Below are 25,519 nucleotides of genomic sequence, written 5' to 3' on the forward strand. Positions count from 1 at the left end.
CATATGCAGTGATCAGGCGAAGTGACGCTGAGGTGGGTGACTGTCAACGCCATGTAAGGGCATTTTACAGTTGAGTTTCTTTATTATTACACAAGTGAAATGTAACCCTCTTCTATAATTTATATAGAGTACTTATAAGAATACGACACCATGAACAGCTCACGCACATACACTGGTTTCAGGATGGTTGGAAGTCACATTTGTGAGACCTGCTTCTCCCCTTCCCACCCTCACTTACAGTGGTAGGGGCATTGGGGTACATAAAGGAGCAGGGCAGATAAGAATGAGATCAATATACTTATCTTTGAGGATATGGATGGAGATGGTGGACCCAGGCTGACTTGTTGCAATTGGGTCGAGCTATGGCTCTGGGCAAAAGAGAAGTTCTGTAGGACGGATTATGGCTGTTTGCTAGACATGATGGTTACACCGTGTATGGTGGCGCTAGGATAAAGCTTCATCCATTGGTGTGAGAATTAGGCTAGGTTCACATTGCGTTAGTGCAGTCCGTTCAGCGCATATGCTAACGGACTGCGCTAACGCAAGGGCCGACTTTGGCACAGCGCTAGAGCAGATGGAGCATCTGCTAGCTCCATCTGCGCTAGCAGTGACGGACCCGGAGACGCTGCAGCCTGCGTCTCGGGTCCGTCACTCAATGACGGCACATCGACTAGCGCACGTCCATTGTGGGCATGCGCACGCGATGCGTCCGACATTGCTTTCAATGGCGGCATTAACGGACTACGTTACACCGCGTTATGCCGCGGTGTAACGTAGTCCGTTTAACGTACAGCCATAACGCAATGTGAACCCAGCCTTATGAATTTTATTCTTTGGCCAACTAACGACCAGTGGAGGAATTCTTGGACAATGGAATTACAAATTATTGGGTAGAACATAGAAGTTGAGGAAAAATTTAATGGACGCTAGTTAGTTTGTTGATAGGTCATAGATACAGTATGGGAGAGTAAGGAGGACATAAAAAAAACAGCCTTTATTGCCTTCACCTCTCACCACAGACATTGACTGTGTCTGTATTTCTGATCTATTCCGGAGAGGTATGATTACCTATCAGTATTGAATATTTAACTTTCTCCCCATAGGGCTCATTCAGAGGTCAGGTTTTCACATTGTGTTCTATATGTGTCTTTCACAGATGGCACTCTTATTTATAATAGTATATAGGTTAGTTCATATGTCCAATTTTTTTAGCGGGCTGAGTGGTTGACTCAAATATACGGAGACTTGTCCAATATTGATCTTAGTGCTCAAACTGGCCAATGTAAGTCTAAGGGTCAGTGAAGAAATCAAACAGTGCTCGGAAGTCATCCATGTGCTGTCTGTTTTTCACAGACAGCTTGATAGGACAAGGTTGAGAAACCACAATAAGTTATTTCTTTATCCAAGAAAAATGGACAAAATTTTGACCAAAATCTGATAGTAAAAACTTACATATTGACTAAACTCTGATGACACTGTCATATAAGTGCAGCGCCCCAGAGTCCTGGTCGTTGCAGTAATGTCACTCTTCCACCCGGCTTTAGAAATACCCTGGTTTAGGCTACTTTCACACTAGCGTCGGGCTCGGCCCGTCGCGGTGCGTCGGGCCGAGGTTCCCGACGCTAGCGTTGTCTCCGCCGCACAACGGGTGCAGCGGATGCATTTTTCCAGCGCATCCGCTGCCCCATTGTGAGGTGCGTGGAAGTGCGGGGAGGTGGGGGCGGAGTTCCGGCCGCACATGCGTGGTCGGAAAAAGCGGACCGTCGGGAGCAAAAAACGTTACATGTAACGTTTTTTGCTCCCGACGGTCCGCCACAGCACGGCGCAACCGTCGCACGACGGTTGCGACGTGTGTCATTGCATCGCAAATGCGTCGCTAATGTTAGTCAATGCAGAAAAAACGCATCCTGCAAGCACTTTTGCAGGATGTGTTTTTTCGGCAAAACGACGCATTGCGAAAAAAAGAGACAAGTGCGGCGCTTCCTCTAAGCGTAATACGTTTTTACCAACAGTTAAAAAAAATTATTTTAGTTGTGGTTATGCTCACCTTCTATCGGTAAGAAATGCACGTTGAGATTCTCAAGGAATCAATTCTTTAGGGAACTCTTCTCCGTATGTTGTATAATCCAATAAGGTGTGCAGCTCACTTTGGAGAACTATGTGTTGATCCTGCTTCGGATCCACATAGGTGGCGAATTCAAAGGGAAAATAAACTCCAAGCAAATGTGGCGCTAAGCACCTACGGATTTTTTGAATGCATCCACTTCCAGTGAAAAATGTTAATAAAAATTCATTTATTTTCTCAAAATAAAAAAAAGAATAAAATATATTTGTAAAATATAAATGTACTGTATTTTAAAAATATTTTACAAATATATATTTTTTATTTTTATTTTGAGAAAATAAATGAATTTTTATGAACATTTTTCACTGGAAGTGGATGCATTCAAAAAATCCGTAGGTGCTTAGCGCCACATTTGCTTGGAGTTTATTTTCCCTTTGAATTTGCTCTTTCACCAGGGGGAGTGATATTACGTCTGATGGTACTAAAGGAGTTCACCTGACCAGGTATCACAGTCACACACTACACTTCACACTCCAGTCCACCAGGGGGAGCAAAGGTACTATCTACTAGGCCTCTCCTGTTGTGAATTCCGTTCTCGGACTCCCTCCTGTGGTCATGAATGGTACTTTGGTTGGTTCTGCTCTTGGACTCCCTCTGGTGGCTTCGAGTGGAACTGCTGGTCACTGAGGTTGGCTTTATCAGCTGCTCTCGTTTATTGCTATGCTGGCTTCCCTATTTAACTCCACTCAGATCGTTACTTCATGCCAGCTGTCAATGTTTCAGTATTGGTTCAGATCTCTCTTGGACTTCTCTGAGGACCTGTCTACTCCAGCAGAAGCTAAGTCTTTGCTAGTTCATTTGTTGTTACTGCTTCCTGAATATATTTCTTAGTACTGCTAATTTCTAGTCCAGATTGCTATCATGATATTCCCTTGCTAGCTGGAAGCTCTGGGGGTGCAGAATGGCACCTCCACACCATGAGTCGGTGTGGGGAGTCTTTTTGCTTACTCTGCGTGTTTTTTTGTAGTCTTTTGTGCTGACCGCATAGTTCCCTTTTCTATCCTCTGACTATTTAGTGAAATCTGGCCTCCTTTGCTAAAACCTGTTTCATTCCTGTGTTTGTGACTTTCCTCTTAACTCACAGTCAGTATATGTGGGGGTCTGCCTTTACCTTTGGGGAATTTCTCTGAGGCAAGGAAAGGCTTCTATTTCTATGTTTAGGTGTGGTTAGCTCTTAGGCTGTGAAGAGGCATCTAGGGAGAGTTAGGTACGCTCCACGGCTATTTCTAGTGTGTGTGATAGGAGTAGGGTTTGCGGTCAGCAGAGTTCCAACTTCCCAAGAGCTAGTCCCGATTTTGAGTTTACTCATCAGGTAATTCCGGGTGCTCCTAACCACCAGGTCCATAACAGTACAGCTGGCCCTAAAGTGTTAATGCATCTCAAAAGAGGGATAAGAGAAGTTCTGAACCCATTTTTTTTTCTTTGCAGTGTGTTTTGTCTCTCTTTTCCCCTTAACCTCTGGGTGGTTCAGGACTCAGGTGTAGATATGGATATTCAAGGTCTGTCCTCTTGTGTGGATCATCTCACTGCAAGGGTACAAAGCATTCAAGATTATGTAGTTCAGAATCCGATGTTAGAGCCTAGAATTCCAATTCCTGATTTGTTTTCTGGGGATAGATCTAAGTTTCTGAATTTCAAAAATAATTGTAAAATGTTTCTTGCTTTGAAACCCTGCTCCTCTGGTGACCCCATTCAGCAAGTAAAAATTATTATTTCTTTGTTGCGTGGCGACCCTCAAGACTGGGCATTCTCCCTTGCGCCAGGAGATCCTGCATTGCTTAATGTAGATGCGTTTTTTCTGGCGCTTGGATTGCTTTATGACGAACCTAGTTCAGTGGATCAGGCAGAGAAAATCTTGCTAGCTTTGTGTCAGGGTCAGGATGAAGCGGAGATATATTGTCAGAAGTTTAGAAAATGGTCTGTGCTTACTCAATGGAATGAGTGTGCCCTGGCAGCAAGTTTTAGAAGCCCTTAAGGATGTTATGGTGGGATTCCCCACGCCTGCTGGTCTGAATGAATCAATGTCCTTGGCCATCCAAATTGATCGGCGTTTGCGCGAGCGCAAAATTGTGCACCATTTGGCGGTGTCATCTGAGCAGAGGCCTGAGCTTATGCAGTGTGATAGAACTTTGACCAGAACTGAACGGCAAGAACACAGACGTCAGAATAGGCTGTGTTTTTACTGTGGTGACCCCACTCATGCTATCTCTGATTGTCCTAAGCGCACCAAGCGGTTCGCTAGGTCTGTCACCATTGGCACTGTACAGCCTAAATTTCTTTTGTCTGTTACTCTGATTTGCTCTTTGTCATCCTACTCGGTTATGGCATTTGTGGATTCAGGCGCTGCCCTGAATTTGATGGACTTGGAGTTTGCCAGGCGCTGTGGTTTTTTCTTGGAGCCTTTGCAGTATCCTATTCCATTAAGGGGAATTGATGCCACGCCGTTGGCCAAGAATAAACCTCAGTACTGGACTCAGTTGACCATGTGCATGGCTCCTGCACATCAGGAAGATATTCGCTTTTTGGTGTTGCATAATTTGCATGATGTGGTCGTGTTGGGTTTGCCATGGCTACAGGTTCATAATCCAGTATTGGATTGGAAATCAATGTCTGTGTCTAGTTGGGGTTGTCAAGGGGTACATGGCGATGTTCCGTTGGTGTCAATTTCTGCTTCCACTCCTTCTGAAGTCCCTGAGTTTCTGTCAGATTACCAGGATGTATTTGATGAGCCCAAATCCAGTGTCCTACCCCCTCATAGGGATTGTGATTGTGCTATAAATTTGATTCCTGGTAGTAAGTTTCCTAAGGGCCGACTTTTTAATTTATCTGTGCCAGAGCACGCCGCTATGCGGAGTTATATAAAGGAGTCCTTGGAGAAAGGGCATATTCGCCCATCTTCATCACCGTTGGGAGCAGGGTTCTTTTTTGTGGCCAAGAAGGATGGTTCTCTGAGACCCTGTATAGATTACCGCCTTCTCAATAAAATCACGGTCAAATTTCAGTACCCTTTGCCTCTGCTGTCTGATTTGTTTGCTCGGATTAAGGGGGCGGGTTGGTTCACCAAGATAGATCTTCGAGGGGCGTATAACCTTGTGCGTATTAAACAGGGCAATGAATGGAAAACAGCATTTAATACGCCCGAGGGCCATTTTGAGTACCTGGTAATGCCATTCGGGCTTTCAAATGCTCCATCTGTGTTTCAGTCCTTTATGCATGACATCTTCCGAAAGTATCTGGATAGATTCATGATTGTATATTTGGATGATATTTTGGTCCTTTCGGATGATTGGGAGTCTCATGTGAAACAGGTCAGAATGGTATTCCAGGTCCTTCGTGCTAATTCCTTGTTTGTGAAGGGGTCTAAATGTCTCTTCGGAGTTCAGAAGGTTTCCTTTTTGGGCTTCATTTTTTCCCCTTCTACTATCGAGATGGATCCTGTTAAAGTTCAGGCCATTTATGATTGGACTCAACCTACATCTGTGAAGAGCCTCCAGAAATTCTTGGGCTTTGCTAATTTTTACCGTCGCTTCATCGCTAATTTTTCTAGTGTGGTTAAACCTTTGACTGATTTGACAAAGAAAGGTGCTGATGTGGTGAATTGGTCCTCTGCGGCCGTTGAGGCTTTTCAGGAGCTGAAACGTCATTTTTCTTCGGCCCCTGTGTTGCGTCAGCCAGATGTTTCGCTCCCTTTTCAGGTCGAGGTTGATGCTTCTGAGATTGGACCAGGGGCTGTTTTGTCTCAAAGAAGTTCTGATGGCTCTGTGATGAAGCCATGTGCCTTCTTTTCTAGAAAGTTTTCGCCTGCTGAGCGTAATTATGATGTTGGCAATCGGGAGCTGCTAGCTATGAAGTGGGCATTCGAGGAGTGGCGACATTGGCTTGAGGGAGCCAAGCACCGCGTGGTGGTCTTGACGGATCACAAAAATCTGACTTATCTCGAGTCTGCCAAGCGGTTGAATCCTAGACAGGCTCGATGGTCGCTGTTTTTCTCCCGTTTCGATTTTGTGGTCTCATACCTTCCAGGTTCTAAGAATGTGAAGGCGGATGCCCTTTCTAGGAGTTTTGTGCCTGATTCTCCGGGAGTCCCTGAGCCAGCTGGTATTCTCAAAGAGGGGGTAATTCTGTCTGCCATCTCCCCTGATTTGCGGCGGGTGCTGCAGGAGTTTCAGGCTGATAGACCTGACCGTTGTCCAGCGGAGAAATTGTTTGTCCCTGATAGATGGACTAGCAGAGTTATTTCTGAGGTTCATTGTTCGGTGTTGGCTGGTCATCCTGGGATTTTTGGTACCAGAGATTTGGTGGCTAGGTCCTTTTGGTGGCCTTCCTTGTCACGGGATGTGCGTTCTTTTGTGCAGTCCTGTGGGACTTGTGCTCGGGCTAAGCCCTGCTGTTCTCATGCCAGTGGGTTGCTTTTGCCCTTGCCAGTCCCGAAAAGGCCTTGGACGCATGTTTCCATGGATTTTATTTCTGATCTTCCTGTCTCTCAAAGGATGTCTGTGATCTGGGTGGTTTGTGATCGCTTTTCTAAGATGGTCCATTTGGTACCCTTGCCTAAATTACCTTCCTCCTCTGATTTGGTGCCATTATTTTTTCAACATGTGGTTCGTTTGCATGGCATTCCGGAGAACATTGTGTCGGACAGAGGTTCCCAGTTTGTCTCTAGGTTTTGGCGGTCCTTTTGCGCTAAGATGGGCATTGATTTGTCTTTTTCTTCGGCTTTCCATCCTCAAACAAATGGCCAAACCGAACGAACCAACCAGACTTTGGAAACCTATCTGAGATGCTTTGTTTCTGCTGATCAGGATGATTGGGTGACCTTCTTGCCATTGGCTGAGTTCGCCCTTAATAATCGGGCTAGTTCAGCTACTTTGGTTTTGCCTTTTTTTTGCAATTCTGGTTTTCATCCTCGTCTTTCTTCGGGGCAGGTTGAGCCTTCTGACTGTCCTGGTGTGGATTCTGTGGTGGACAGGTTGCAGCAAATTTGGACTCACGTAGTGGACAATCTGACGTTGTCCCAGGAGAAGGTTCAACGTTTCGCTAACCACCGTCGTTGTGTTGGTCCCCGACTTCGTGTTGGGGATTTGGTTTGGTTGTCTTCTCGTTATGTTCCTATGAAGGTTTCTTCTCCTAAGTTTAAGCCTCGTTTCATTGGTCCTTATAAGATTTCTGAAATTCTCAACCCTGTGTCATTTCGTTTGGTCCTTCCAGCTTCTTTTGCCATCCATAATGTGTTCCATAGGCCGTTGTTGCGGAGGTACGTGGCGCCTATGGTTCCCTCCGTTGATCCTCCTGCTCCGGTGTTGGTTGAGGGGGAGTTGGAGTATGTGGTGGAAAAAATTTTGGATTCTCGTATATCGAGACGGAAGCTTCAGTACCTGGTTAAGTGGAAGGGCTATGGTCAGGAGGATAATTCCTGGGTTGTTGCCTCCGATGTCCATGCTGCCGATTTAGTTCGTGCCTTTCATTTGGCTCGTCCTGATCGGCCTGGGGGCCCTGGTGAGGGTACTGGGGGGGTACTGTTGTGAATTCCGTTCTCGGACTCCCTCCTGTGGTCATGAATGGTACTTTGGTTGGTTCTGCTCTTGGACTCCCTCTGGTGGCTTCGAGCGTAACTGCTGGTCACTGAGGTTGGCTTTATCAGCTGCTCTCGTTTATTGCTATGCTGGCTTCCCTATTTAACTCCACTCAGATCGTTACTTCATGCCAGCTGTCAATGTTTCAGTATTGGTTCAGATCTCTCTTGGACTTCTCTGAGGACCTGTCTACTCCAGCAGAAGCTAAGTCTTTGCTAGTTCATTTGTTGTTACTGCTTCCTGAATATATTTCTTAGTACTGCTAATTTCTAGTCCAGATTGCTATCATGATATTCCCTTGCTAGCTGGAAGCTCTGGGGGTGCAGAATGGCACCTCCACACCATGAGTCGGTGTGGGGAGTCTTTTTGCTTACTCTGCGTGTTTTTTTGTAGTCTTTTGTGCTGACCGCATAGTTCCCTTTTCTATCCTCTGACTATTTAGTGAAATCTGGCCTCCTTTGCTAAAACCTGTTTCATTCCTGTGTTTGTGACTTTCCTCTTAACTCACAGTCAGTATATGTGGGGGTCTGCCTTTACCTTTGGGGAATTTCTCTGAGGCAAGGAAAGGCTTCTATTTCTATGTTTAGGTGTGGTTAGCTCTTAGGCTGTGAAGAGGCATCTAGGGAGAGTTAGGTACGCTCCACGGCTATTTCTAGTGTGTGTGATAGGAGTAGGGTTTGCGGTCAGCAGAGTTCCAACTTCCCAAGAGCTAGTCCCGATTTTGAGTTTACTCATCAGGTAATTCCGGGTGCTCCTAACCACCAGGTCCATAACAGTACAGCTGGCCCTAAAGTGTTAATGCATCTCAAAAGAGGGATAAGAGAAGTTCTGAACCCATTTTTTGTTCTTTGCAGTGTGTTTTGTCTCTCTTTTCCCCTTAACCTCTGGGTGGTTCAGGACTCAGGTGTAGATATGGATATTCAAGGTCTGTCCTCTTGTGTGGATCATCTCACTGCAAGGGTACAAAGCATTCAAGATTATGTAGTTCAGAATCCGATGTTAGAGCCTAGAATTCCAATTCCTGATTTGTTTTCTGGGGATAGATCTAAGTTTCTGAATTTCAAAAATAATTGTAAAATGTTTCTTGCTTTGAAACCCTGCTCCTCTGGTGACCCCATTCAGCAAGTAAAAATTATTATTTCTTTGTTGCGTGGCGACCCTCAAGACTGGGCATTCTCCCTTGCGCCAGGAGATCCTGCATTGCTTAATGTAGATGCGTTTTTTCTGGCGCTTGGATTGCTTTATGACGAACCTAGTTCAGTGGATCAGGCAGAGAAAATCTTGCTAGCTTTGTGTCAGGGTCAGGATGAAGCGGAGATATATTGTCAGAAGTTTAGAAAATGGTCTGTGCTTACTCAATGGAATGAGTGTGCCCTGGCAGCAAGTTTTAGAAGCCCTTAAGGATGTTATGGTGGGATTCCCCACGCCTGCTGGTCTGAATGAATCAATGTCCTTGGCCATCCAAATTGATCGGCGTTTGCGCGAGCGCAAAATTGTGCACCATTTGGCGGTGTCATCTGAGCAGAGGCCTGAGCTTATGCAGTGTGATAGAACTTTGACCAGAACTGAACGGCAAGAACACAGACGTCAGAATAGGCTGTGTTTTTACTGTGGTGACCCCACTCATGCTATCTCTGATTGTCCTAAGCGCACCAAGCGGTTCGCTAGGTCTGTCACCATTGGCACTGTACAGCCTAAATTTCTTTTGTCTGTTACTCTGATTTGCTCTTTGTCATCCTACTCGGTTATGGCATTTGTGGATTCAGGCGCTGCCCTGAATTTGATGGACTTGGAGTTTGCCAGGCGCTGTGGTTTTTTCTTGGAGCCTTTGCAGTATCCTATTCCATTAAGGGGAATTGATGCCACGCCGTTGGCCAAGAATAAACCTCAGTACTGGACTCAGTTGACCATGTGCATGGCTCCTGCACATCAGGAAGATATTCGCTTTTTGGTGTTGCATAATTTGCATGATGTGGTCGTGTTGGGTTTGCCATGGCTACAGGTTCATAATCCAGTATTGGATTGGAAATCAATGTCTGTGTCTAGTTGGGGTTGTCAAGGGGTACATGGCGATGTTCCGTTGGTGTCAATTTCTGCTTCCACTCCTTCTGAAGTCCCTGAGTTTCTGTCAGATTACCAGGATGTATTTGATGAGCCCAAATCCAGTGTCCTACCCCCTCATAGGGATTGTGATTGTGCTATAAATTTGATTCCTGGTAGTAAGTTTCCTAAGGGCCGACTTTTTAATTTATCTGTGCCAGAGCACGCCGCTATGCGGAGTTATATAAAGGAGTCCTTGGAGAAAGGGCATATTCGCCCATCTTCATCACCGTTGGGAGCAGGGTTCTTTTTTGTGGCCAAGAAGGATGGTTCTCTGAGACCCTGTATAGATTACCGCCTTCTCAATAAAATCACGGTCAAATTTCAGTACCCTTTGCCTCTGCTGTCTGATTTGTTTGCTCGGATTAAGGGGGCGGGTTGGTTCACCAAGATAGATCTTCGAGGGGCGTATAACCTTGTGCGTATTAAACAGGGCAATGAATGGAAAACAGCATTTAATACGCCCGAGGGCCATTTTGAGTACCTGGTAATGCCATTCGGGCTTTCAAATGCTCCATCTGTGTTTCAGTCCTTTATGCATGACATCTTCCGAAAGTATCTGGATAGATTCATGATTGTATATTTGGATGATATTTTGGTCCTTTCGGATGATTGGGAGTCTCATGTGAAACAGGTCAGAATGGTATTCCAGGTCCTTCGTGCTAATTCCTTGTTTGTGAAGGGGTCTAAATGTCTCTTCGGAGTTCAGAAGGTTTCCTTTTTGGGCTTCATTTTTTCCCCTTCTACTATCGAGATGGATCCTGTTAAAGTTCAGGCCATTTATGATTGGACTCAACCTACATCTGTGAAGAGCCTCCAGAAATTCTTGGGCTTTGCTAATTTTTACCGTCGCTTCATCGCTAATTTTTCTAGTGTGGTTAAACCTTTGACTGATTTGACAAAGAAAGGTGCTGATGTGGTGAATTGGTCCTCTGCGGCCGTTGAGGCTTTTCAGGAGCTGAAACGTCATTTTTCTTCGGCCCCTGTGTTGCGTCAGCCAGATGTTTCGCTCCCTTTTCAGGTCGAGGTTGATGCTTCTGAGATTGGACCAGGGGCTGTTTTGTCTCAAAGAAGTTCTGATGGCTCTGTGATGAAGCCATGTGCCTTCTTTTCTAGAAAGTTTTCGCCTGCTGAGCGTAATTATGATGTTGGCAATCGGGAGCTGCTAGCTATGAAGTGGGCATTCGAGGAGTGGCGACATTGGCTTGAGGGAGCCAAGCACCGCGTGGTGGTCTTGACGGATCACAAAAATCTGACTTATCTCGAGTCTGCCAAGCGGTTGAATCCTAGACAGGCTCGATGGTCGCTGTTTTTCTCCCGTTTCGATTTTGTGGTCTCATACCTTCCAGGTTCTAAGAATGTGAAGGCGGATGCCCTTTCTAGGAGTTTTGTGCCTGATTCTCCGGGAGTCCCTGAGCCAGCTGGTATTCTCAAAGAGGGGGTAATTCTGTCTGCCATCTCCCCTGATTTGCGGCGGGTGCTGCAGGAGTTTCAGGCTGATAGACCTGACCGTTGTCCAGCGGAGAAATTGTTTGTCCCTGATAGATGGACTAGCAGAGTTATTTCTGAGGTTCATTGTTCGGTGTTGGCTGGTCATCCTGGGATTTTTGGTACCAGAGATTTGGTGGCTAGGTCCTTTTGGTGGCCTTCCTTGTCACGGGATGTGCGTTCTTTTGTGCAGTCCTGTGGGACTTGTGCTCGGGCTAAGCCCTGCTGTTCTCATGCCAGTGGGTTGCTTTTGCCCTTGCCAGTCCCGAAAAGGCCTTGGACGCATGTTTCCATGGATTTTATTTCTGATCTTCCTGTCTCTCAAAGGATGTCTGTGATCTGGGTGGTTTGTGATCGCTTTTCTAAGATGGTCCATTTGGTACCCTTGCCTAAATTACCTTCCTCCTCTGATTTGGTGCCATTATTTTTTCAACATGTGGTTCGTTTGCATGGCATTCCGGAGAACATTGTGTCGGACAGAGGTTCCCAGTTTGTCTCTAGGTTTTGGCGGTCCTTTTGCGCTAAGATGGGCATTGATTTGTCTTTTTCTTCGGCTTTCCATCCTCAAACAAATGGCCAAACCGAACGAACCAACCAGACTTTGGAAACCTATCTGAGATGCTTTGTTTCTGCTGATCAGGATGATTGGGTGACCTTCTTGCCATTGGCTGAGTTCGCCCTTAATAATCGGGCTAGTTCAGCTACTTTGGTTTTGCCTTTTTTTTGCAATTCTGGTTTTCATCCTCGTCTTTCTTCGGGGCAGGTTGAGCCTTCTGACTGTCCTGGTGTGGATTCTGTGGTGGACAGGTTGCAGCAAATTTGGACTCACGTAGTGGACAATCTGACGTTGTCCCAGGAGAAGGTTCAACGTTTCGCTAACCACCGTCGTTGTGTTGGTCCCCGACTTCGTGTTGGGGATTTGGTTTGGTTGTCTTCTCGTTATGTTCCTATGAAGGTTTCTTCTCCTAAGTTTAAGCCTCGTTTCATTGGTCCTTATAAGATTTCTGAAATTCTCAACCCTGTGTCATTTCGTTTGGTCCTTCCAGCTTCTTTTGCCATCCATAATGTGTTCCATAGGCCGTTGTTGCGGAGGTACGTGGCGCCTATGGTTCCCTCCGTTGATCCTCCTGCTCCGGTGTTGGTTGAGGGGGAGTTGGAGTATGTGGTGGAAAAAATTTTGGATTCTCGTATATCGAGACGGAAGCTTCAGTACCTGGTTAAGTGGAAGGGCTATGGTCAGGAGGATAATTCCTGGGTTGTTGCCTCCGATGTCCATGCTGCCGATTTAGTTCGTGCCTTTCATTTGGCTCGTCCTGATCGGCCTGGGGGCCCTGGTGAGGGTACTGGGGGGGTACTGTTGTGAATTCCGTTCTCGGACTCCCTCCTGTGGTCATGAATGGTACTTTGGTTGGTTCTGCTCTTGGACTCCCTCTGGTGGCTTCGAGCGTAACTGCTGGTCACTGAGGTTGGCTTTATCAGCTGCTCTCGTTTATTGCTATGCTGGCTTCCCTATTTAACTCCACTCAGATCGTTACTTCATGCCAGCTGTCAATGTTTCAGTATTGGTTCAGATCTCTCTTGGACTTCTCTGAGGACCTGTCTACTCCAGCAGAAGCTAAGTCTTTGCTAGTTCATTTGTTGTTACTGCTTCCTGAATATATTTCTTAGTACTGCTAATTTCTAGTCCAGATTGCTATCATGATATTCCCTTGCTAGCTGGAAGCTCTGGGGGTGCAGAATGGCACCTCCACACCATGAGTCGGTGTGGGGAGTCTTTTTGCTTACTCTGCGTGTTTTTTTGTAGTCTTTTGTGCTGACCGCATAGTTCCCTTTTCTATCCTCTGACTATTTAGTGAAATCTGGCCTCCTTTGCTAAAACCTGTTTCATTCCTGTGTTTGTGACTTTCCTCTTAACTCACAGTCAGTATATGTGGGGGTCTGCCTTTACCTTTGGGGAATTTCTCTGAGGCAAGGAAAGGCTTCTATTTCTATGTTTAGGTGTGGTTAGCTCTTAGGCTGTGAAGAGGCATCTAGGGAGAGTTAGGTACGCTCCACGGCTATTTCTAGTGTGTGTGATAGGAGTAGGGTTTGCGGTCAGCAGAGTTCCAACTTCCCAAGAGCTAGTCCCGATTTTGAGTTTACTCATCAGGTAATTCCGGGTGCTCCTAACCACCAGGTCCATAACAGTACAGCTGGCCCTAAAGTGTTAATGCATCTCAAAAGAGGGATAAGAGAAGTTCTGAACCCATTTTTTGTTCTTTGCAGTGTGTTTTGTCTCTCTTTTCCCCTTAACCTCTGGGTGGTTCAGGACTCAGGTGTAGATATGGATATTCAAGGTCTGTCCTCTTGTGTGGATCATCTCACTGCAAGGGTACAAAGCATTCAAGATTATGTAGTTCAGAATCCGATGTTAGAGCCTAGAATTCCAATTCCTGATTTGTTTTCTGGGGATAGATCTAAGTTTCTGAATTTCAAAAATAATTGTAAAATGTTTCTTGCTTTGAAACCCTGCTCCTCTGGTGACCCCATTCAGCAAGTAAAAATTATTATTTCTTTGTTGCGTGGCGACCCTCAAGACTGGGCATTCTCCCTTGCGCCAGGAGATCCTGCATTGCTTAATGTAGATGCGTTTTTTCTGGCGCTTGGATTGCTTTATGACGAACCTAGTTCAGTGGATCAGGCAGAGAAAATCTTGCTAGCTTTGTGTCAGGGTCAGGATGAAGCGGAGATATATTGTCAGAAGTTTAGAAAATGGTCTGTGCTTACTCAATGGAATGAGTGTGCCCTGGCAGCAAGTTTTAGAAGCCCTTAAGGATGTTATGGTGGGATTCCCCACGCCTGCTGGTCTGAATGAATCAATGTCCTTGGCCATCCAAATTGATCGGCGTTTGCGCGAGCGCAAAATTGTGCACCATTTGGCGGTGTCATCTGAGCAGAGGCCTGAGCTTATGCAGTGTGATAGAACTTTGACCAGAACTGAACGGCAAGAACACAGACGTCAGAATAGGCTGTGTTTTTACTGTGGTGACCCCACTCATGCTATCTCTGATTGTCCTAAGCGCACCAAGCGGTTCGCTAGGTCTGTCACCATTGGCACTGTACAGCCTAAATTTCTTTTGTCTGTTACTCTGATTTGCTCTTTGTCATCCTACTCGGTTATGGCATTTGTGGATTCAGGCGCTGCCCTGAATTTGATGGACTTGGAGTTTGCCAGGCGCTGTGGTTTTTTCTTGGAGCCTTTGCAGTATCCTATTCCATTAAGGGGAATTGATGCCACGCCGTTGGCCAAGAATAAACCTCAGTACTGGACTCAGTTGACCATGTGCATGGCTCCTGCACATCAGGAAGATATTCGCTTTTTGGTGTTGCATAATTTGCATGATGTGGTCGTGTTGGGTTTGCCATGGCTACAGGTTCATAATCCAGTATTGGATTGGAAATCAATGTCTGTGTCTAGTTGGGGTTGTCAAGGGGTACATGGCGATGTTCCGTTGGTGTCAATTTCTGCTTCCACTCCTTCTGAAGTCCCTGAGTTTCTGTCAGATTACCAGGATGTATTTGATGAGCCCAAATCCAGTGTCCTACCCCCTCATAGGGATTGTGATTGTGCTATAAATTTGATTCCTGGTAGTAAGTTTCCTAAGGGCCGACTTTTTAATTTATCTGTGCCAGAGCACGCCGCTATGCGGAGTTATATAAAGGAGTCCTTGGAGAAAGGGCATATTCGCCCATCTTCATCACCGTTGGGAGCAGGGTTCTTTTTTGTGGCCAAGAAGGATGGTTCTCTGAGACCCTGTATAGATTACCGCCTTCTCAATAAAATCACGGTCAAATTTCAGTACCCTTTGCCTCTGCTGTCTGATTTGTTTGCTCGGATTAAGGGGGCGGGTTGGTTCACCAAGATAGATCTTCGAGGGGCGTATAACCTTGTGCGTATTAAACAGGGCAATGAATGGAAAACAGCATTTAATACGCCCGAGGGCCATTTTGAGTACCTGGTAATGCCATTCGGGCTTTCAAATGCTCCATCTGTGTTTCAGTCCTTTATGCATGACATCTTCCGAAAGTATCTGGATAGATTCATGATTGTATATTTGGATGATATTTTGGTCCTTTCGGATGATTGGGAGTCTCATGTGAAACAGGTCAGAATGGTATTCCAGGTCCTTCGTGCTAATTCCTTGTTTGTGAAGGGGTCTAAATGTCTCTTCGGAGTTCAGAAGGTTTCCTTTTTGGGCTTCATTTTTTCCCCTTCTACTATCGAGATGGATCCTGTTAAAGTTCAGGCCATTTATGATTGGACTCAACCTACATCTGTGAAGAGCCTCCAGAAATTCTTGGGCTTTGCTAATTTTTACCGTCGCTTCATCGCTAATTTTTCTAGTGTGGTTAAACCTTTGACTGATTTGACAAAGAAAGGTGCTGATGTGGTGAATTGGTCCTCTGCGGCCGTTGAGGCTTTTCAGGAGCTGAAACGTCATTTTTCTTCGGCCCCTGTGTTGCGTCAGCCAGATGTTTCGCTCCCTTTTCAGGTCGAGGTTGATGCTTCTGAGATTGGACCAGGGGCTGTTTTGTCTCAAAGAAGTTCTGATGGCTCTGTGATGAAGCCATGTGCCTTCTTTTCTAGAAAGTTTTCGCCTGCTGAGCGTAATTATGATGTTGGCAATCGGGAGCTGCTAGCTATGAAGTGGGCATTCGAGGAGTGGCGACATTGGCTTGAGGGAGCCAAGCACCGCGTGGTGGTCTTGACGGATCACAAAAATCTGACTTATCTCGAGTCTGCCAAGCGGTTGAATCCTAGACAGGCTCGATGGTCGCTGTTTTTCTCCCGTTTCGATTTTGTGGTCTCATACCTTCCAGGTTCTAAGAATGTGAAGGCGGATGCCCTTTCTAGGAGTTTTGTGCCTGATTCTCCGGGAGTCCCTGAGCCAGCTGGTATTCTCAAAGAGGGGGTAATTCTGTCTGCCATCTCCCCTGATTTGCGGCGGGTGCTGCAGGAGTTTCAGGCTGATAGACCTGACCGTTGTCCAGCGGAGAAATTGTTTGTCCCTGATAGATGGACTAGCAGAGTTATTTCTGAGGTTCATTGTTCGGTGTTGGCTGGTCATCCTGGGATTTTTGGTACCAGAGATTTGGTGGCTAGGTCCTTTTGGTGGCCTTCCTTGTCACGGGATGTGCGTTCTTTTGTGCAGTCCTGTGGGACTTGTGCTCGGGCTAAGCCCTGCTGTTCTCATGCCAGTGGGTTGCTTTTGCCCTTGCCAGTCCCGAAAAGGCCTTGGACGCATGTTTCCATGGATTTTATTTCTGATCTTCCTGTCTCTCAAAGGATGTCTGTGATCTGGGTGGTTTGTGATCGCTTTTCTAAGATGGTCCATTTGGTACCCTTGCCTAAATTACCTTCCTCCTCTGATTTGGTGCCATTATTTTTTCAACATGTGGTTCGTTTGCATGGCATTCCGGAGAACATTGTGTCGGACAGAGGTTCCCAGTTTGTCTCTAGGTTTTGGCGGTCCTTTTGCGCTAAGATGGGCATTGATTTGTCTTTTTCTTCGGCTTTCCATCCTCAAACAAATGGCCAAACCGAACGAACCAACCAGACTTTGGAAACCTATCTGAGATGCTTTGTTTCTGCTGATCAGGATGATTGGGTGACCTTCTTGCCATTGGCTGAGTTCGCCCTTAATAATCGGGCTAGTTCAGCTACTTTGGTTTTGCCTTTTTTTGCAATTCTGGTTTTCATCCTCGTCTTTCTTCGGGGCAGGTTGAGCCTTCTGACTGTCCTGGTGTGGATTCTGTGGTGGACAGGTTGCAGCAAATTTGGACTCACGTAGTGGACAATCTGACGTTGTCCCAGGAGAAGGTTCAACGTTTCGCTAACCACCGTCGTTGTGTTGGTCCCCGACTTCGTGTTGGGGATTTGGTTTGGTTGTCTTCTCGTTATGTTCCTATGAAGGTTTCTTCTCCTAAGTTTAAGCCTCGTTTCATTGGTCCTTATAAGATTTCTGAAATTCTCAACCCTGTGTCATTTCGTTTGGTCCTTCCAGCTTCTTTTGCCATCCATAATGTGTTCCATAGGCCGTTGTTGCGGAGGTACGTGGCGCCTATGGTTCCCTCCGTTGATCCTCCTGCTCCGGTGTTGGTTGAGGGGGAGTTGGAGTATGTGGTGGAAAAAATTTTGGATTCTCGTATATCGAGACGGAAGCTTCAGTACCTGGTTAAGTGGAAGGGCTATGGTCAGGAGGATAATTCCTGGGTTGTTGCCTCCGATGTCCATGCTGCCGATTTAGTTCGTGCCTTTCATTTGGCTCGTCCTGATCGGCCTGGGGGCCCTGGTGAGGGTACTGGGGGGGTACTGTTGTGAATTCCGTTCTCGGACTCCCTCCTGTGGTCATGAATGGTACTTTGGTTGGTTCTGCTCTTGGACTCCCTCTGGTGGCTTCGAGCGTAACTGCTGGTCACTGAGGTTGGCTTTATCAGCTGCTCTCGTTTATTGCTATGCTGGCTTCCCTATTTAACTCCACTCAGATCGTTACTTCATGCCAGCTGTCAATGTTTCAGTATTGGTTCAGATCTCTCTTGGACTTCTCTGAGGACCTGTCTACTCCAGCAGAAGCTAAGTCTTTGCTAGTTCATTTGTTGTTACTGCTTCCTGAATATATTTCTTAGTACTGCTAATTTCTAGTCCAGATTGCTATCATGATATTCCCTTGCTAGCTGGAAGCTCTGGGGGTGCAGAATGGCACCTCCACACCATGAGTCGGTGTGGGGAGTCTTTTTGCTTACTCTGCGTGTTTTTTTGTAGTCTTTTGTGCTGACCGCATAGTTCCCTTTTCTATCCTCTGACTATTTAGTGAAATCTGGCCTCCTTTGCTAAAACCTGTTTCATTCCTGTGTTTGTGACTTTCCTCTTAACTCACAGTCAATATATGTGGGGGTCTGCCTTTACCTTTGGGGAATTTCTCTGAGGCAAGGAAAGGCTTCTATTTCTATCTTTAGGTGTAGTTAGCTCTTAGGCTGTGAAGAGGCATCTAGGGAGAGTTAGGTACGCTCCACGGCTATTTCTAGTGTGTGTGATAGGAGTAGGGTTTGCGGTCAGCAGAGTTCCCACTTCCCCAGAGCTAGTCCCGATTTTGAGTTTACTCATCAGGTCATTCCGGGTGCTCCTAACCACCAGGTCCATAACACTCTCCTCACATGGGTAAAACTGGTTGGTTGGATAGGAAGTTAGTCAGAAGCTACCTGGGTTTGACCCAGAGAGGACCTGTCAGGCAGACAGGGGGAGAAGGAGGAACATCTGAACTGCAGACAGAGGGTCCCCGTCAGGGGTGGGATCCTGACAGAGACCAAGCACGAAATAGAGCGTTACGGAGCTGCGCCTGCACCCATTGCGGCAGCATCCCAATAAAGGACACGAAGCGAAGTATATTGTGGAGAGTGAGAAACGAAGTCACAGCACAAGGAGATAATACCGGGAGGAGTTCTGCCCCAAGATCGGCAGCCTCCTTCTGAGGCGCGTAGCCAGTGGCCGGAACACCGAGGGAGTAATAGGCTCTACGCATTACTTCAGAGACCGGCAGGACAGTTGATTCTAAGTTGGCTGCCCGACCTTAATACCTATGAAGACACGGAGGCAAAATTGTGGGAGAGGGGCGTCGCTAGGGTCCCTATAAAATAGCTCCAGGCCTACCCCGTCATACGGGTTGTCCTATCCATATCATCTGGGGGACAGAGAGAGCGAGAGAACATCAGAAACATCCACGAAAGTTGTGAGGACTATCCAGTGGTGCTCAGCAGGGAGGTACTACAACACACAGGCGCTAGTAAGAAGGCTACTGATTTCCACCTGGATAAGGGAACTCTGGATGTGCCTTCGGACCGGCCGGACTCTGCTTGCCCTGTTAACGGTGCTCTGGACTGTGGACTCTGAAGTCTTCAGTAAAAGGTAAAGAGACTGCAACCTTTGTGTCCTCGTTATTCATTGCGCCTTACAATGTCCCCCATCACCACCTACACATCTGGGAAGCCCTGGGGACATACTTCACCTGTGGGAAGGTATACCATCTAGCTGCCATTCCATCACCCCAGCGGACCCCTAGCAGCGTCGGTCACCCTGACCGAATACCACAGGTGGCGTCACGAACACCGTACAAACTACTTCACTTTTAATAGGACGTCCCTCAGAAGGGCCACGGACTGGGTCGGGCCACCGTGACATCCCCAGAATCCAGAGAGATAGACCCGGTACTGAGTACCCCCATTGCCCTACACGTGGGGGCGATCCAAAAGCACTGCTGAAATTTGGATTGATCTTTTGCATACAAGAAAAATCACCAATGTCTGAATGAGCCCTAAGGGTGCCTAGAAAGGCTTGCTTTCCAATAGTTGAGCAATGTAAACAGTCTGCCGATCACACAACAAGCTACAAAAACTCTCGGTCATTGGGTATAATAATCCTTAAGCTTGCTTAAATATCACCGTTCTTGACAGCACATCATAATATAAAAACAGGTCATGTGCTGCTGAGAATTCTGACAGTGAACAATAACAGTCTATGTGAACAGAATGAGGGATTACTGAGAGTTCTGTGCACATGGTCAGAAAGAAATTACACAGCAATAGAGAGCAGTGTAGATGTGAGTCCACCTCTGGGATGAGGTAGAAGATTTGTTAGAAAGCTCACTACAACCTTTTTGTGTGTCTCTCTCTCTGTTATCTCACTCTTCCTCCACTCATCATAGAGTATAATAGGAGGTGTAACATGAAACCTCACTTGACGATAATTGTGCCGTGGAAATGGACCTTTAGGATAGATCATCAATATCAGACAGATGTGAGTCCAACATCTGATCAACTGTTTGAAGCTGCAGATGCATCCAAGCTGGCCAACACACAGTGTATTAAGCTATGATATTTGGCTTTTACACAGTGTACATCGAGCCACATACAGGTTATTGATGACCTAAGCCATGGGTCTTCAAGAAATGTCACGGGAAACCCCTTTATGTGATATTTGTGGAAGTAAATGCTAAACCTGTTTTTCCAACGGACCGGAATCCCTTCATTCGCTGTATGAGTTCATACTCAATGCTTTCAATGATGAATATCAATTACTTTTCAGGTCCTGACTTTCCGTAACTATGTGTGGACTTAATGAGACTGCCGTGACCCAATTTCTACTTCTCGGATTCCAGAGTTTTAATAATCTGAAAGCGCTAATTTTTATTTTTGTATTTTTAATCTACATGATCATTTTGATTGGAAATCTCCTCATTGTTATTCTCGTATCAACCCATCACCATCTGCAGGTTCCCATGTTTTTCTTTTTAAAGCACTTGGCACTTGTGGACATTTTGTTCACAACCAACATTGTACCCAATTTGTTGTATGTAATACTTATGGAAGGTGGAAAAATATCCACAAACGGGTGCTTTGTACAATACTATATTCACTGCATTTGTATATACACCCAATCTGTCATCCTGTCTGTGATGTCCTTAGATAGGTACATGGCCATCTGTCAACCTCTTCGTTATTCTTCTGTCATGAACCCTAAACTTTGTCTTCACCTAGCTTTCTGGTCCTGGGCAGCTGGTTTCTTTATTATTCCAAGTGAATTTATTTTGATTTTCCAGCTACAATTCTGTGGTTCCAGCGTCATTGACCACTTCTTTTGTGACTTTGCCCATTTTCTTAGCCTTGCTTCATCAAACACAGAACTAATTCGCTGGCAAGACTTCACCATTTGTGTTTTTCTCATCTTCCTTCCTTTTTTGTTTGTCATTGTGTCCTATGTTTGCATTTCTATAACCATCATGAAAATCTCTACTGCCTCAGGAAGAAAGAAGGCTTTTTCAACTTGTAGCTCCCATCTGGCTGCTGTCAGTACCCATTACAGTGCCTTGATCACTATATATATTTTTACTGCAAGAGGAAAAAACCTTAATGAAAATAAATGGAGGTCTCTGTTATACACCTTCCTTACCCCGTTCATCAACCCCATGCTATACAGTATGAGGAACAAAGAATTCAGAAAAGTGTTAAAGAAATTAACTCAAGCAAGAAAATGAAGAATTTTTTTTACCAACAGAAATGCTTAATACAGTAAATGGAATCTATTCAATTGTCTCTGTTTTGAATTCCTTCTATTAAAAAAAAAAGATGTAGAGTTTATGATTTGGGGCTTTGTATGAATTAAATTGTACCCTCTGCAATCATCAAAAAAGGACAAAATATCTACATTTCACAGTGGATCTGTTTGTGACCAGCCAACTTAAAAAAAAAAAGAGTTCTTATAAGTCTTTTATCGTGGAGGGGCACTGGGGCCAAAAAATAATATTTAGAGATGCAAAATCGCAAAATAAAGAAAAATGTGGTGGTGGTATTGGTAGGGCTGAAGATCACATGCCATGGACTTTTGCATGAGTGTTCCAGTTGTCTAAGCGAGCACCACTTTTAACTCTACCAATGTCTTCTTATCAGTTGGATCCTGTGGTGGAGCAGAGAGCCATCAGGTCTCTGCTCCATCATGTAGACCAGAGGCCAACAAGATGTTAGTATCAGGGAGCAGGCAGTACAGTGATGTCACTGCTTTGTTCCAGGTTGGTATAATCTTTTTGTGGAGGGTGATATAAAGGTGGTACTATTCCTTTCGGAAGGGTTCAGGGGACACCATTTTGAAGAGGGTGCTAAGGGGCAGTAATTCTTTCTAAAGAGAGCACTCAGGGGGCATAATTTGTTTTAAATGGACACTCAGGAGCATTATTAATGAGTCCAGGAGAGCAATACTTGCCTTGCCCTAGGGGTTAGCAACCCACGACTTTAGATCATGACCAGCTATTTTCTCTAAAATGCTGGAGTGTTTAAAAAAATGATATACTTGGCTGCAATCAAGGACCCAGAAAGCCATTCATGCTGCTTGCAGTTTGGGCGAATAACCACTTTAACTCAGGCGAATGAGGCGAGTTTCCAAGTGTAAGATTCTTCAGGACACATCAGCGTTTTTTCTTGAAGCATCTTTTTTGCCACTTCATGGTGATTTCCTGACTGCTTGCTCTGTTTTTTTTTACTGTTTGCATTTTCATTTCGAACCTTGTTCTATAATTTTTGGGTGCATTTTTGGCTGATGTTTTTGCAGTCGCTTTTTTTTTAAATAATGAAGAAACTGCTAGTCAAAGCACTCAGAAAGGCACCAAGGCATCTGTTAAGCCTTCCCATTGACTTATACAGGTGCTTCTCACAAAATTAAAATATAATCAAAAAGATAATTTATTTCAGCTCTTCAATACAAAAAGTGAAACTCATATATTATATACAGTGGGGAAAATAAGGATTTGATCCCTTGCTGATTTTGTAAGTTTGCCAACTGACAAAGACATAAACAGTCTATAATTTTAAGGGTAGGTTACTTTTAACATTGAGAGATAGAATATCAAAAATAAATTCCAGAAAATCACATTGTATAAATTATATACATTTGCATTTGGCAGTGAGAAGTAAGTATTTGATCCACTACCAACCATTAAGAGTTCTGGCTCCTACAGACCAGTTAGATGCTCCTAATCAACTCGTTACCTGCATTACATAGTCACCTTTATAAAAGACTCCTGTCTACAGACTCAATTAATCAGTCAGACTCTAACCTCTACAACATGGGCAAAACCAAAGAGTTTTATAAGGATGTCAGGGACAAGATCATAGACCTGCACAAATCTGGAATGGGCTACAAAACCATAAGTAAGACACTGGGTGAGAAGGAGACAACTATTGGTAAAATAGTAACAATATGGAAGAAATACAAAATGACTGTCAATCGACATCGATCTGCTGACTTGACAGATGTCCAGAAGGCAGTCATTGACACACTCCGCAAGGAAGGTAAGCCAAAAAAGATCATTGCTAAAGAAGCCGGTTGTTCACAGAGTGCTGTATCCAAGCAAATTAATGGAAAGATGAGTGGAAGGAAAAAGTTGCACAAGCAACTGGGATAACCGCAGCCTTGAAAGCATAGTTAAGAAAAGACCATTCAAAAATTTGAGGGAGATTCACAAGGAGAGGACTGCTGCTGGAGTCATTGCTTCAAGAGCCACCACACACAGAAGTATCCAGAACATGGGCTACAAGTGTCACATTCTTTGTGTCAAGCCACTCATGACCAATAGACAAAGCCAGAAGTGTCTTACCTGGGTCAAGGAGAAAAAGAACTGGACTGTTGCTCTTTGGTCCAAGGTGTTGTTTTCAGATGAAAGTAAATGTTGCATTTCATTTGGAGATCAAGGTCCCAGAGTCTGGAGGAAGAGTTGAGAGGCTCATAATCCAAGCTACTTGAGGTCTAGTGTGAAGTTTCCACAATCAGTGATGGTTTGGGGAACAATGTCATCTGCTGGTATAGGTCCACTGTGTTTTATCAAGACCAAAGTCAGCACAGCCATTTACCAGGAAATTTTAGAGCACTTCATGCTTCCCTCTGCTAACAAGCTTTTTGGAGATAGAAATTTCATTCTCCAGCAGGACTTGGCACCTGTCCCGACTGCCAAAAGTAAAAATACCTGGTTTTAAAACAATAGTAGCACTGTGCTTAATTGGCCAGCAAACTCGCCTGACCTTAACCCTATAGAGAATCTGTGGGGTATTGTCAAGAGGAAGATGAGAGACACCAAACCCAACAATGCAGACAAGGCTGCTATCAAAACAACCTGGGCTTCCATAACACCTCATCAGTGCCACAGACTGATCGCCTCCATGCCATGCCACATTGATGCAGTAACTGATGCAAAAGGAGCCCCGACCAAGAATTGAGAGCATTTACTGAACATACATTTCAGTAGGACAGCATTTCAGATTCTAAAATCATTTTTCAAGCTGGTGTTATAAAGTATTCTAATTTACTGAGACAATGACTTTTGGGTTTTCATTGGCTGTAAGTCATAATCATAAACATTAACAGAAATAAACACTTGAAATAGATCACTCTGTTTGTAATGACTCTATATAATATATGAGTTTCACTTTTTGTATTGAAGAACTGAAATAAATTAACTATTTGATGATATTCTAATTTTTTGAGAAGCACCTGTATATAATGATGAACGAGCACGCTCACCACTGCTGGATAATCGATCGTGCATTGGGAGTGCTTGGGTAATCTTGTTACTCGATCGAGGATCGAGGGTGCTCGAGCGCCATGCTTGAGTCCCTGTGCATCATGTTTGGTGCCTGTTAGACAGCCAATAAACTTGCCTGCCATACATGGTAATGCCATAGCCATGTTGGCTACTAACATTACTGTAATTGGCAGGCCGCATCGAGTCATTGGGTCTTATATAAGACTCGGCACTAGTATTGAGCATCCAGATACCGCAAGTATGGGAATCGGAAGTTCCCAGAATTCAAACTGCCCGAATTCAGCCAATGAGGACTGATTAGAAGTGTGGGCACATCCTGTTCTGCATGGTGGGCATGGAAGTACTGGCATGGCTGTGATTGGCTGCTGAAATGATGTCATGATGCACTATAAAAGTCGCTGCCGCCATTTAGGGCTCACTCTGCTGTGAATTCAGTTAGGGACAGGACGCTGTATTCTGACTGAGGACCAGTTTATAGATAGCGATTTGCTTCATTGTGCTTTACCCAGGCTAATTTAGCAACCGCTGTGTGAGAACCTTGCTTTTGCCTTGCTGTGCTGTTCACAGCTGTCTGCAAGGTCTCTGTGTGAGTGCACATCGCTCTGTAGTCTGTGTGCAGCCACAGCCGGATGTATTCAGCTCAGGGTGCGTCACTGCCTCATACCGTTCTATCCATTGTCCTTTTTTGCTACTAGTGCAGCCTGCTGCACTTTTTTTCAAATATTTCCTATTAGTAGCTTTCCACCCGTATCCAGCTAAATTGTGAAAAAACACTACATAGGATTACATAGAGGAGCTTTTTTTGGCCTTGCAGCGCCGTTTACGGCTGTCTGCATGGTCTCTGTGTGAGTGCACATAGCTCTGTAGTCATTTCTGCAAAAAAATAAATAAATAATAAAGTTCACCAAACACACCACTTTACAGTTGTGTAGGCCACATTAGCTCATATTAAAGTCTAGTCCACACTTTAGAAAATTAGTGTTTCTTATACCTGTTAGGAGCTGTTCAAGAATAAGCACACTAAGCCCTTAGTACTTTTCTGCTTATCTTTATCAGTCAACCAAGATGAAGAGGGCAGGGAGTAAGGCATGTGGGCGTGGGCGCGGAGCAGG

This window comes from Ranitomeya variabilis, chromosome 1, assembly GCF_051348905.1.
Source record: "Ranitomeya variabilis isolate aRanVar5 chromosome 1, aRanVar5.hap1, whole genome shotgun sequence".
NCBI classification, from domain to species: domain Eukaryota; kingdom Metazoa; phylum Chordata; class Amphibia; order Anura; family Dendrobatidae; genus Ranitomeya; species Ranitomeya variabilis.